Genomic DNA, 15,182 nt, shown 5'->3' with positions numbered 1-15,182 from the left:
ATTGTACGTAGGTGTTTTAAATGGTTCTGATATGTTTTATTTATTAAGACAGAGGGTTTGAATTAGCACAACCTTTAAAATTTTGATGCGCATGAGTATGTATCCCCGGGTTTTAATTTGGGCGAGTGTCTTGCACATACCGCAAGTGCTCTCTCTTGGTGAAACTGTCTGCCCTAGGGCTTCCACACACTCTTCACGCTAGTTCACAGGCTAAGTAGTGACAATAGGCCGTGTTTGCATCGAACTTCTCTTCATAATTAATGCTGTACAGATGGAGGTAATATTTTAATTTTAACTACTGGAGACGCCTTTGGCACGATTGTTTTATGTATCTTCACTGCAGGATGTGATTTTAGTAAGTGACTACAAGTTTTTGTGCTTGTAATACTTCGGTAATTTTCACTGTTACTTAAAGCCATAAGTGTTTCTTTTTTTCTTCTATCTCAGCTATGGTGCTAAGTTTTTTGCTAATGAATGTGTCTTCCTGTTCAGGTGTATTTTTGCTTCTGATGAAGGTATATTTAGACATACCGAAACCGTGGGCAAGGATTTCAATAAATCTTTATCCTGCAACCGTTTGGCTGTTATCATTTGCCGTGAAGCCACCAATTGTTATTTGTTTCCTTCCGACGTTTTGTAAAGCGTGTTTAAAAAAAATTGCCTGATCTCAAAATTCCATATTTATTGAAAAAAACATACTACAAACATGGAACGAATCGCAAAATCCTATCAAAATTTTAACGTTTGGCCATGTTATTGCAAATGCTCTTTGTGTCCACCAACAACAGTACGAATAACATCTTTTTACATTTTTACCGTGGTCAGTTTTCAGCGATGAAGCAACATTTCATGTTAGCGATAAACTGCGCACATGGAGACTCCAGAAACCTCTTGAAATTATTGAACACGAAAGAGGCTTACCTAAAGTGAACGTTTTTGTGCCGTTTCTCGTGAAAATGTGTATGGCCGCTCCTTTTTTGAAGAAAACATAGTGACTGGAATGAGCTATCTTCAAATACTGCAGAATTGTTTTTACCACAACTTCACGAGAAGTTCCACTAGGCTGGAGCCCCGCCACACTGGCAGAAGAGTGTACGTCAGTTTCTCAATGACACTTTGCCTCAACGCTGGATAGGGCACATGGGAACCTGAGACACTGCCCAGAGCTTTTGGCCCCCAAGATCGGTAAACATGATCCCATGCGACATTTTCGTGTGGGTATATATGAAAGAAAGTGTGTTCATCGTCCCTTTACCTCGTGACACAGAAGAAGTGAAGAGAAGAATAACAGCTTCCATAACTTCGGTAAAAGCAGCTATAATGTATAAAGTTTATGACAAATTTAGCTATCATCTAGATGTTGTTGATGCTGCTGTGGGTTGACACATAGACATTTGAAATAGCATAGCTAAAACTTGAAGATTTTATGAGTATTTGCAATCCATAACATGTTTTTACGACATTTTTCTCAATAAACATGGAAGATTTAAATCATGTCATTCTTTCTGAAACATCCTGGATTTGATAGTCTTCCTCAGTCATCAAATTTTGTGGAGAGCTGTTACTGCAGTTGAGAATTTTCAAGCCAGTGTTGATGTGTGCTGGGCTGTACTTCAGGTCCATAAAGTGTTCAGGAAATGTAGAATGACAGCTGTTAATTTTTAATGCTTTTCTGTGTTCTGTGTATCTGGTATTAAAGTTTCTGCTTGTATGTCCTACAGTAATCGATTTGTAGTCCTGGCAAGTCAGTTGGTAAGTTCCAAATGTGTTATGTTTGTGTTGATTGCCCTTAGTTTTCTCTCTATTGAGTTACCTGTCCTGTAGGCAATTTTCAGTGCTTGTTTTTATGAGTATGTCGTCTATTCTGCTGGTTGCTTTATTGTTGCAAGTGATAGTGTGTAATGTGCTTGTTTTATGGGTGTTTCTTGTTCATGTGAGCCTGGTATAGCTTCCGTGTGTTTGTGTTCTCCGTGTGTGTAAGTTGCTGATGAGCTGCTTGTTTTTATGTACAAGGTCTCATCTTTATTTTGTTTCATTTTGTGATTCAGTTTCTCTGTAATGTTTTTTATGACATCTATTCTCTACAATTATTTGCCTGATTATCTGTAATTCATTTTTGTGTTTGTCTTGACTGTCTGGAATATTGTTTACGTTTTGCAGCATATACTGGAAACCAACTAGTATGTGCAGAATCAGATTATTTTAGGATTTGTCTATGGCTGTACTGGTGGTGGTGGCTTTCCTGAAGGTGGACAGCTGGTGTTGGTTGTTGTGTGTGTTTTATGAGTCAAGGAAATTTAACATTTTGTCATTTTCTGTTTCTATGGCGAATTTTATTTTTCAGTGAACTGTGTTTGTGTCATTGTGCAGTTTTTGGATGTGACTGGGTGTTTCTTTCAGAAGGCACATTTGGTGTCATGTACATAGCATTAGCAGTATGTTATCCTGTGTTGTTTGGATCTGACTATTATTTCAGTTGTTTTGTTTTCAATGTGTCTGAGAAAAATGTTGGGTAGGAGAGCATTGACTAGTGAGCCTATGGAAAACCAATCTTATTGTGAATAGAACTGGTTGTCAAATGATAAATAGTTTTGCTGTGTGGTTAGTTTTAGAATACTTACTATTTCTTTTAAGTTGTCTTTGGGAATGTCTTTCTGTTCTTCTAATTGTTGTTTGATTACGTTGAAGGTTTCAATGGATGTGGCATTAATGTACATGGATGTGATGTTGAGTGATGTGAATACGGCAGTTGTGAGTATGTTGATGTCTTTGATTTTTTTTGTATCAGCTCTTCAGTCTTGTGTATGTTTCTGTTGTTTGTGTGCACATAACGTCTTTTTTTTTTAAGTATGTGTGTATTTCCCTGGCTAAGTGATACGTGAGTGCACGTCTGAAATTTATCATGGGACATGTTGGAATATCCATCTTGTGGAGCATCAGGAACCTGTTCAGTATGAGTGCCTTGGGATTCTTTTGTTTCAGCCATTTCACTTTCTGTTTTGTGAATATGTGTGGGATATTTTTTAGAAGTGTCTGTGTGTTGTTTTGGTGTCTTTGTGTTGGATCACTGGTTAGCTTTGTTACGTTGTTGTCTTCTAGGAGTTTTAAAGCGTTATCTATGTAATCCTCCTATTTGATTTCTATTATGTTGCTGCTCTTGTATGCTCTCTGTCCTTTTTAGGTTTGTTCAGGAGGAACGCAAAGATGAAACATGATAATTTCTAGAAGACAACAACATCACAAAGCTAAAAAGTGACACAGTACTTGACCTCACAATACACAGACCCAAGAAGCAACATCAATTCTCCATATTCAGGCAAAGTTACTGCCTCTAGCGCTATCATGCGCAAATATTCAGATCGTCTGATTGTACAAAAACTATCCGGTTTCCAGTACATGCTGCATAGACTGCACAAAACTCCACTCAGTCAAGGCAAATACAAAAATGAATTACATATATTCTCTCACACACAAAATTACAAAATAAATAAATAATACATAAAAAAGTAAAACATTAAAAAATAAAAATATAAAAGAACGTAATTAAATGAATAAAACCCACACCTATTCACCCACTCTCTCTTCTTCTTCTCTCTTTCTCTCTCTCTCTCTCTCTCTCTCTCTCTCACACACACACACACACACACACACACACACACACACACAAACACACACACACACACACACACACACACACAGACAATCTTCCACATAGAATTAGTTTTATTAGGCCTAACCACAGCATTAAAGCCGCAAAATTAGGAAGCAAATACGTTTCCCCCACATTAAGTTCTACATGGTTGCAGACGACAATCTGAAAGAAGACCAGCGCCATTAAAAAACATAAAATACCTAGTAAATCCACAGCGTGTAGTGCAGGGTATGTACACAGAGCTTTGTCTGTTTTTGAAATTTGTAAATACAGTAAATTATCGAATACTCGAGGGCGGATTATACGCTTTGCCGATTGTCCGCATCCTGCTTCTTCCACTTACCTTTTCTCTTTTTTCTGCTGAAAATGTTCCATTAACCCGGAAGTGGTCGCGGATGAGCGTAATGTTACGTTACAATACGAGTGTTGTAAACGATGTGCTGCCTGAACACTGCAAGAGCTGGACTGTATTTTGTTTCAGAGTAGTGTAAAGTAATATGAAATTGAACTGTACTGTATTCATTGCGAAAACCGAATTTTCACATGTTCTATGACAGAATTTATTATAAACATTAGTTAATGATTTTAATTATGGTACTGTAATTAATTTTGATTTCGGCCAACCCTAATACATTACTGCGTAGTTTAATAAGGGATTATCCAAGGAATTCGATTATCCGCAGTTTTCAAATCCCCAATTATTGCGGATAATCGAGAGATTATTGCGCTGTCTCCAAAACTCAAATTTATTTTGTACAAACGGTAAAGAGCTTTTTTCCTGTCTAACAGAAAGAAAATAAAAGCCCACTTATCATGTTGAAACTTCAGTGAAACATAGCTAGGAAACAGAAGGAAAGAAGAAAATGTGTCTTGCTGCAAAGATTGTACTATGTACTTACTTATGTATCATAGCCAGTGTTTCTGTAGATTGAGAATCACCAGTAGCAGACATTGAAACATAACTACTACCGAGAAGATTAGGAAGTTGGTGGCTGGTTTTCAGGAGAACATGGTTGAAATGGGCCCATGTGTGTACTGTGGACAATTATGTCTTTTCATTTAACACCATGATACATTCGTCCCATAAAGAGTAAAATATCTCCGTTTTCTCTAAATTTGACAGCAATTAGTCTTTTTCTTATAAATACAATACCTTAAAGCTATCATCGATGCTTCCTAACGAATGTTGGCCGTTCTTAATACACTTCCGTACCATTCTCTTTATTTTGTGTCCTTGACGGCCCACAGCGATGTGGACTTGTCTACATTGTCTTTATTATTGTACTCTTTGGAACTTATTTTAAAGTTTTTCATATTTGGCCCACATTTTTCATCTCACAATAATGATACAAAGATTTTACTGTCGACCGCAGCATCGTTGGTAGGTATGACGTACGCGTAACGTGTTACTACAGTCTTTGATAGGTGAGGGCAGTTGACAGTAATTAATAAACTGAGCTTTGTGAGATTGTTATGTTCCACCAAGAGATGTACAAGGGATAGTCATCTATGCGTGTTTGCTTATTTCTTTTTACTGCGCGTAATGGCGTATTAATTTTGAGGTATGTAATACTACAGGGCAAAATGGATTATTTAAATTAGACGTGTATTTATATATGTAGTAAGCGAAGTAATGATTTATATCTCTTGTTTTCTAGAACTTGATAATGGGATAATGTAGTCCCAACAAATGTTGTACTAAATGAATCACATATTTTCAACCAATTGTGCATAATAATCGCCGTACCTTTTAATCAAGTAAACAACAAAGAAGTTATTGGGAAGTGTGTGTTTACTGTTTCATTGAATCTGTCCATTTTAACTGTTCGGTTCATATCGAACTAGCTGTCTGCCTTAATTGTATAATCAGCGAAAGTTGCAGTCGATGCGTCAAGAGTGAGGAACTGAAGTCATTCACGTTAGTGTCATGCAAAGTGTTCGCTGCTATGGTAACGAAGTTTACTTGTTTGCTGACAGAAGTATCGCACAAAACAGCCGTGTACACGGTGAGGATAAACGCGCGCGCGTTGCCATGACTACAGCACAATCGCAACACGCTACTATATATTAATTGTTCGTATCAGCTGAGGGCGCAGTTGCAGCACACGCGCTCCGGAACACGTACGGTAAGCACACGCGGCTGCTATTGCGAACGACCAACACGAAAACGGTGCACGTCTTGGCATTCAAAAATGTCGTTCGATTACAGTCGCCTACTGCATTCACGTCATCGGTCTGTTGTAGAATTATGTAACATATTTCATGCTTACGCGTTATAAGGTCTATGGAGAACGAAAATCCGCTCATTAAAAATCAACACGGGTTCCGTAAACTAGGATCTTGTGAAGCCTGCTCGGTCCGTCCATGAGATCCACTGTGCCGTAGAAAAAGACGCCTGGGATGACACCGCGTTCTTTTACTTCCGAAAGTCATCCGATACTGTTTCATGCTGTCGTTTTAGTGCGAAAAAAGAGCTAACCGAACATCGGACACCAGATTTGTGATTGGAACTTCCTTGCAGATATAGGTCAACACGTCGATCTTAATGGAACAAATGGCTCTGAGCACTATGGGACTTAACATCTGTGGTCATCAGTCCCCTAGAACTTAGAACTACTTAAACCTAACTAACCTAAGGACATCACACACATCCATGCCCGAGGCAGGATTCGAACCTGCGACCGTAGCGGTCACGCGGTTCCAGACTGAAGCGCCTAGAACCGCACAGCCACACCGGCCGGCCTTAATGACACAGAATGGACAACTGTAAATGGAATTTCCGGAGTACCCCAGGGGAGTATTACAGAGCCGTTTCTGTTTGTAGTTTATGTTAATCATTTGGTGGATAACGTTGAAAGCTGTGAGTTGTTTCGGCCGCTGCTATAGTCTACTGGGAGAATGGAATGCCAGAAGAGTGTAGCCAGAATTCGGGTGGGAATGCTAGTGGATCCTGAATGTAAATAAATGTAACGTATTGCGCACAGGTAGGTAAAGAGATCCACTACTGTTCTCTTGAACAACTGGCTGCAAATCACTGGAAAAAAATATGCAAAGTAAAAATACCTAGAAGAAACCGTTTGGAACGTCTGACCCTCAAAACACAAATACAGACGCCAGGCTGAGAGTATCTTAAGGACATGTAATACCCACGAAAGAAGTGGCTTACAAAACACTCGTTCGAGCAACTGTTGAGCACTACTTCTCAGTCTGGGACCCTTATCAAGTATGAGAAAAAATAGAGTAGACGCAACGAAGAGCGGCACGCTTCGTCATAAAATCTTAGTCGGTGCGTGACCTTTACGGAGATACTCAACAAACTTCAGTCGTCGACCTTACAAAAGAGGAAGTGTGTTTCACGAAGAGGTTTACTGTTAAAATTCTGAGAGCATATTTTCCGAGAAGGATCGGGCTACTTATTACTTCCTCTCGTCGTTGTTTCGCGGAATGGCGATGACGAGAAAATCTGAGAAATTAGAGCACGTACGGGATTTTGCCGTCAATCATTCATCCTACGCGCCACCCAATGGAAAAGGGAAGAGGTGAAAAGATGATGTTATCAGAAGTATCTTCGACACGTCTGTAAAGTAGCTGTAAAAGCAGGTATAGCTGTCTCTGTAATCTGCGTATTGAATAGTGATATGTTGCTGTTTCAATGACGTTTCTTAATGCGACGACGTATTAAAAGAATAATTATGACAAATGTTATTAGGCAGACACTAGGTGACATCTCCTTCAAGACGCATTTATTGATGTGAAGCGTCATCGTCATGCCTCAGATGCAGTAACATGTTAATTGGAATGCCTGAGTTCTAGACTTGTCCTGGAAGTTTCTGTTCCTTCGTCAAAGAATAAGTCTATCTAGATGCATGCATTACATGTTTCTTAGAAACTGGATCCTTGCCTAACTCGCAGTATACCATATCTACGAAGTGTTTTGAATCAATGAATAAACATGTCTCTCTTCAGTGCCCGTTAGTTAAGGATCAAGTGTGTATTTTTCTCGTGTGGTTGACTCAAAGTAGTAATATTTATTGTGCTGGTGTTGTAGTTGTAGTAGGTATGGAAAGAAAGGGAGGAACAGGATGAATGTCGCCATAATAACAGTTTCTTTTGCCTTTAATGTAATAACCTTAAAGAAATTTAAAAGAAATTTCATCCTATCAGCACTTCGTGTAGCACTGGCTTCTCTTTACTTGATTCATCAGCAAAATGAGATTATGTGTAGGTAAATTACAGATAAGTAAGATAATGGATGACAGATTTCAGTTCATACTAGGTAATTGGTAAATAATTGTAGTGTTTGTTACACTAATGAGGTCATGAGATTTGACAGTGGGTTATAGAAACAACAATGTGAAATACGGCTCTCTTTCGTATGGTGTGGTATATCAGATCCCTCCCCGTTTCCATCAAGAGTTTGCATCCTGTAGACAGCATTGTCGGAGGCAAATTGAAATGACGCGTTTGGATCAAATTCCAATCACTTTGCCACCCCAAAATGTACTGCCCCTGTGTAGGAGGCACTGTATCCTAAAGCAGACAGTACATTAACTAGTTTCCGAGAGCCCTACATATTACAAATGAATGTGGCCAGGCCAGCTTGCAATGGTGACAAGAAAGATTTCTGTATGATAGCTGCCACCACGCTGTGTACTATGGGCAAACCTTTGGTCTTCCATTTTTTCAAGTTTCCTCACTTCCTTTTCATCACTAGTTGATTAACGAAATTTTGAACAGTATAAGGCATGATGACCTCGTTACCTGTAAGAAACTGGTCTGGGGGGGGGGGGGGGGGGATATTTAGTTGTGCTGTAAAAGTGCTATCAAATACGTTCAGCAAGTGCGTCTGATGTTGTTTAAATCACATTTCGACGCTCCTCCTCTCGGGATGAGCTTTTTGCGTGATACCACCTACCTGTACGAATTTTACTAGTGTTTCTGAAACAAACAACACAGACGAAGTAGTCATTATATCACTTCCATATTTCTTCAACAGCCCAGCTTTTACAGTCTTGACGTAAGGATGCCAGCCACCGTGGATCTGGTCTATTAACTGCTGACGGCAAAATTGACACTTCTCATCACTTTCACTGAGATCGTGGCAAATTCGCTTCATAGCACCATCAATTACTGTGACGTATAGATATCGTTTTTCTCCATACCTGTTTTGGACTGCCCTGCAGGACCTTCATGCATTTGATGTGGTACTGGGCATCTGCTGCAACCGAGCCATGAACTGGTCCAATCCGAAGTATTATTGAGCGGCCTAAGTCACTGTTTTGTCTCTCAGCAAGATTCACGAGTCTCTCGTATCCCCAACTTAAGCACACAATACCGTAGGTTCCGTCGATTGGATGGTAGCCTGTTTTCTTGAGTCAGAAATTCTGTCATAATAACCGACCCACACACAAAAAATGGTTTTGAAATCAAAATCTGCTTAAGGAGATAAGTTTCTTTTCAGCTGCAACCATCCGCAATCTTCTTAGCCTCCGTACCCATTAATTTTTCGTTAACGTACTGCCTTCGACATGGTTCACGAACCTTAACCAAACTTTTGCCCTTCAAAAGAGCAGCCATCCAATCTGTCCTCTTCTCAATTGTTTCAAGAACATTCTTCAAGCCCACTTCATTCCTAAGTGATGACACTGTCCTACCATCATCCAGTACGCCATCACATGGAACACACATCTCACTTAACTCATTATATACTTCATGTCCGCCCTGATATCTGAATGGCTGCCGGCACGGTAGCTCAGCGTGTTTGGTCAAAGGACTGTGTGCTCTCTGTAATAAGAAAACTGAGTCAAGGAATCAACGATCAACTTGAACTGATGTCTTGTGACGTCCGCCCAGACCGAATGCAACGAACTATATCGAACAAAATGAAATAAAAGTAAAAATGTTCAGCGTGACGGACTGCCGTTCTAAGGGGGCCTGGTACGATTCCCCTGGTGGGTCGGGGATTTTCTCCGCTCAGGGACTGGAACCGGCGCGCAGGTCGCCCAATGTGGCGTCGAATGTAGTAAGACCTGCTCCGAGGCGGCCGGACCTGCCAAACGCTCATTTCATTTCATTTACTATTTTATACACTTACACTGAATTTAACGACCACAAATACATTCCAAGCAACCATACGAGGGCGAACTCGTACACAGCTGCCGTCGCAGGAGACCAGCAAAACGACCGGCCTTACCCCTGTCGGAAGGAGGGAAATCACTGGTATCTCATAGACATCCTATCCCTCCAGCAAGGCAAGTATCAACTAACAACTACTCCAATATCATCGTCATACTGTTGGAGGTTGGAATTCGGCAATGGATGTACTAAAAAGTAAGGTTAGGGCGCGGCGGTTAGGTCCTGAGATGACCCATCTTCTCAGCTTTGAAATCGCGCTAACTTCAACACGCGCTACACACCATACGGTTGGTATGATGAAAAACGTCACTCAGATATACTTTGTTGGAAATTTTATCATCTTTATTTTAGTTAATTTTGCCGAAAATTGCGTCGTTTCGTAGTTAAAAAAAATCAAAGAAAAGTCGAGGTGTTTTTCCATTTCCAGGTTTAAATTTTGGTTCGCCTTTGAAAATTCGGATTCAGCACCCTCGAAAACAAATAGAAAGCTCGTTAAAAGACTTTTACGAAGCCACGCGGAGTTGCCGCGCGGTTTAGGGCGTCATGTCACGGATTGCGCAGCCCCTCCCGCCGGAGGTTCGAGTCCTCCCTCGGGCACATAGCATAAGCTAGTTTCAGTAGTGTGTAAGTCTAGGGAGCAATTACCTCAGCACTTTGGTCCTTCAGGAATTCACACACATTTTAACTTCTACAAAACTTTTCGCTATTTCGTCATTTTGAGCACCATTTAACTGGACTGCTAATGATTAGTAAAAATCATCTATTCTTGCTATTCTACCATAGTTACCTCTGTGGCTTTCGTTACCACACGCTGCATCGGTGCTGTCATCGCCAGTTTTTAAACAGCGGGGGGGGGGGGGGGGGGGGTGAAGAGGTGTGGCGTGACGTTGCTGAGTATCAGATTATACACCAGTGTCCTGTATTAGACTCTGAACCTCGCAGTGGTGTTTCGTGGTGGACGAGATGAGACACTGTCGATTGTATTCTGCCCATTGGTTGGGTACAATGGTTTCGCGGCTCCCTTTTTGTTGTTCGAACTAAACAGGTCACGTGCCGACAGAGTGTTAAACCCTCCTCCTTATGTTATCATTACCACCACAAACAGTGCACAAGTTATCCTCACATTTAGAAGCAGTTAGAGGAAAGAAAATCGATAAGAAAACTACACAAATAGCATAAAAGAGGAAATCTTGCACCAGGGCGCACGCCAAACGAGCAAATCAATAACTCTAGTTGTCACCTTGAGGTGATTTATTCAGAAAGCTCACTGTTTCCGCCCGTGTTTGCTTTAATTAACAAACAAATTTTGAGGCTTTCCCTCTGAATAAAATATCAGTTCTTGTCTGCAGCACATGGCCAACCAAATGATCTGTTAAGGTCTGTAGCACCAGCGTGACCATCAGATTGTACCCCTTACTATGATGTTATCTGCAGGAAAGTATCGTTGTTAGACGATCGTACGGAAATGCAGAAAGAGTTGTACAAAATTTCCGTTTGGTATAATGAATAGTAGGTGTCTTTAAAAGTGAATAATTGGAAGATAATGCCTATACCGAAGAGAATGAATTCGATTATGGGATTAATCCTGAGTACGTCACACCCATGAGTATTTAGACATAATACTAAATACTACAAATATAAATGTGTTAGGGCATGTTTTTTGGCTGGGAAATCCCACGCTGCGCGTTAAGCTACCTGTCGGAAATGGTGTTATTCCTCCGCGTACATAAGCCCCTTTCCTTGAGGATAAGTTAGAGTTATGTCTTATGGGTATATGTCAAGTGTAGGTGGGTGTAATGGATGCGTGTATACTATAGTGCTATGTTTGAGAGAAGGTCACATAGTCTACTCCTCTCGAATAGGACCAAGGGAGCCGCTGAGCTTAACGTCCCCGTCTGACGGATCACCATCAACCGTGTCACATGTCCTCGCTTCATGAAACACTACGACGAGGCCTGCAATTTATAGCAGGCCAATGACGAAAATACTGGTACTCAGAAACTTAACGACATCTCCTCTCTTCCCAAACTTACATCCACCAGTAGGGTTGGAAACGGTGTACATCCCCCCTGCGAGACGAGAATGAGCCAGTGTCCACAGGCAGGTAAACACGTGAACTAAAAATTTAGTTCAGAAATAAATAATAAAAAAATAATCATTAAGCCATGTAATTCCTCCTGCACACATTCAGGTCGCCACCCTGGACGCGTTGATACGCAGCATCGTTGCATGCCAAGAACGTAGGACGTTGGGTAATCACCAAGTACCGATGGGAATGCTGATCACGTTGCGCTAATAGCTGGCAAAGGTCCAGCGGTATGTGGGGGGACGTTTGAGAGTACTGTGAGCTTCCATTACACGCCACCAAAATTCAAGTGTGGAGTGTTTGAGATAGCGGAAAAGGTAGGCGATCGTCGCTTGACCTCGGAACTATGCGATAGCTTGGTATTTAGCCAGGGAAAAATGAGAAGTGTGTGGTAGAAGTAGGAGATTTGCTTCCTCGGCTACGGAAGCAGATACTATTGAGAAGTTGTGTGAAATAAGACGACCAATTAAATAAGTTTAGGGGAAGACTTTTTGGAAGGGTTCTGCGAAAGTGCAGTGTATGTGGAAAAAAAATGCATGTATGAAGCTAGTGGAATCAGTTCTAGAGTATTGTTCGGATGTTTCGAGCATTTATCAAATAGGCATGACAACAGATACCTTGCCGCCACCGTCGTGTATCTCGTTTAGGGATACTGAAAATAAGGTCAGTGAGGTTACTAAGCTCACAGAGGCGTCAGGAGAAAAAACTGATAGTGTTGGGACGAAGTGCCCTCCGCCATACACAGTTTTGTGGCTTGCGAAACTGTAGATACAGAATCTGTGGGACGAACGTCACACAACAGTTCTTTTGTAAATATGTATTATTTATTTTCGTTTTTCTGATGTGTTCCGCATCCCGAACGATCTACGCAGTACGGATCTACGAAACAGTGTATGAGATTTGATCTCACCTAACAGAAATGGCCAACAAACCACAGGGTTAAACGATACAACGGCTATCATAAATGCTGTTTAATGATCACCAACATAAAATCCGGTGGTATACTCGTGGATAGTAAGTTGCCGAATTTTAGGATCAGAAGATTAGGAGATACAGCTGCAATTTGCATGAAAATGATGTGAGACGACGTGGTCATCTGGATGCACTTTTAATATATTTGCTTCTGTCTTGACCACACTTTTATTTTTCATCACCGATACGCGTTTCGACTTTCCGTCATTTTCATAGGCTACAAAAATACAACGTTGAACTTGTATCAGACGATATGAAAGTATGATAAATTTCATCTTTAATAAGAGACGTACTACAAATACTACACTAGAATATGGCTTCCTAGCTTACTATTGCTATGTCAGTCATATAAAAACATTAGATACATTGTATCATGTCAAGATTTTCGAGGATGAGACAAGTGCAAACTGCTACCAAGTGAAAATTTTGAGCCGCGCGGGATTAGCCGAGCGGACTGGGCGCTGCAGTCATGGACTGTGCGGCTGGTCCCGGCGGAGGTTCGAGTCCTCCCTCGGGCATGGGTGTGTGTGTTTATCCTTAGGATAATTTAGGCAAAGTAGTGTGCAAGCTTAGGGACTGATGACCTTAGCAGTTAAGTCCCATAAGATTTCACACACATTTGAACTTTTTTTTTTTTTGAAAATTTTGGTAGCCAAGTGGCCTACACTGCTAGGCGGCGCTGGTCACACTGTATATGCTGCAGTTTTCTCCTGTTTACAATCATAATTTTCATCGTTGCAACGTATAAAATGATTTCATCAGTCAATATGGGAAATATTTACAACGTCAGACAAATATATTACTTCACAAAACAGTGCGTTACAGCTTTTTTTATCGTCTAATACATTGGTAACACGCGCTGATTGGCGCTGGGGCCAAATGTCTGTTAACAAACAAACCTTACAGGACATAAATTACTTCCATAAGTAAAAGTTCAGTAGTATTTAGTAAAACTTAAAATTATATAGATTGCTAGAGGGTTGTAAGGAACTGATTAAAGCTGTCGCACTTAATATACCGTACATAAGAAATTCTGTACTTGTATGACGGTAAAATTGTTTTCTGTGAATAACAGCCGGCCGGAGTGGCCGAGCGGTTCAGGGCGCTACAGTCTGGAACCGCGCGACCGCTACAGTCGCAGGTTCGAATCCTGCCTCGGGCATGGATGTGTGTGATGTCCTTAGGTTAGTTAGGTTTAAGTAGTTCTAAGTTCTAGGGGACTGATGACCTCTGAAGTTAAGTCCCATAGTGCTCAGAGCCATTTTTTTTTTTTTTGTGAATAACAAACATTCCCCCCATGAACCATGGACCTTGCCGTTGGTGGGGAGGCTTGCGTGCCTCAGCGATACAGATAGCCGTACCGTAGGTGCAAGACAACGGAGGGGTATCTGTTGAGAGGCCAGACAAACGTGTGGTTCCTGAAGAGGGGCAGCAGCCTTTTCAGTAGTTGCAAGGGCAACAGTCTGGATGATTGACTGATCTGGCCTTGTAACAATAACCAAAACGGCCTTGCTGTGCTGGTACTGCGAACGGCTGAAAGCAAGGGGAAACTACAGCCGTAATTTTTCCCGATGGCATGCAGCTTTACTGTATGATTACATGATGATAGCGTTCTCTTGGGTAAAATATTCCGGAGGTAAAATAGTCCCCCATTCGGATCTCCGGGCGGGGACTACTCAAGAGGACGTCGTTATCAGGAGAAAGAAAACTGGCGTTCTACGGATCGGAGCGTGGAATGTCAGATCCCTTAATCGGGCAGGTAGGTTAGAAAATTTAAAAAGGGAAATGGATAGGTTGAAGTTAGATATAGTGGGAATTAGTGAAGTTCGGTGGCAGGAGGAACAAGACTTCTGGTCAGGTGACTACAGGGTTATAAACACAAAATCAAATAGGGGTAATGCAGGAGTAGGTTTAATAATGAATAGGAAAATAGGAATGCGGGTAAGCTACTACAAACAGCATAGTGAACGCATTATTGTGGCCAAGATAGATACGAAGCCCACGCCTACTACAGTAGTACAAGTTTATATGCCAAGTAGCTCTGCAGATGACGAAGAAATTGAAGAAATGTATGATGAAATAAAAGAAATTATTCAGATTGTGAAGGGAGACGAAAATTTAATAGTCATGGGTGACTGGAATTCAAGTGTAGGAAAAAGGAGAGAAGGAAACATAGTAGGTGAATATGGATTGGGGGACAGAAATGAAAGAGGAAGCCGCCTGGTCGAATTTTGCACAGAGCACAACATAATCATAACTAACACTTGGTTTAAGAATCATGAAAGAAGGTTGTATACATGGAAGAACCCTGGAGATACTAAAAGGTATCAGATAGAT

The 15,182-nt window shown here is 41.0% G+C and overlaps 1 protein-coding gene across 1 annotated transcript in view; it reads left to right on the top strand.

The window, feature by feature from the left end:
- The first annotated feature begins 5,759 nt into the window (after positions 1 to 5,759).
- LOC126458146 (lipopolysaccharide-induced tumor necrosis factor-alpha factor homolog) overlaps positions 5,760 to 15,182 on the top strand; it is a 117,992-nt gene continuing 108,569 nt past the window's right edge. Inside the window, exon 1 of the mRNA XM_050095005.1 lies at positions 5,760 to 5,778. The gene's annotated coding sequence lies outside the window, so the exon portion shown is untranslated. The remainder of the gene's footprint in view (positions 5,779 to 15,182) is intronic.

Source organism: Schistocerca serialis, chromosome 1, assembly GCF_023864345.2.
Source record: "Schistocerca serialis cubense isolate TAMUIC-IGC-003099 chromosome 1, iqSchSeri2.2, whole genome shotgun sequence".
Taxonomy (NCBI): Eukaryota; Metazoa; Arthropoda; class Insecta; order Orthoptera; family Acrididae; genus Schistocerca; species Schistocerca serialis.
The sequence above is the reverse complement of the archived record's forward strand: the minus strand, read 5'-3'. Positions and strand labels throughout refer to the sequence as shown.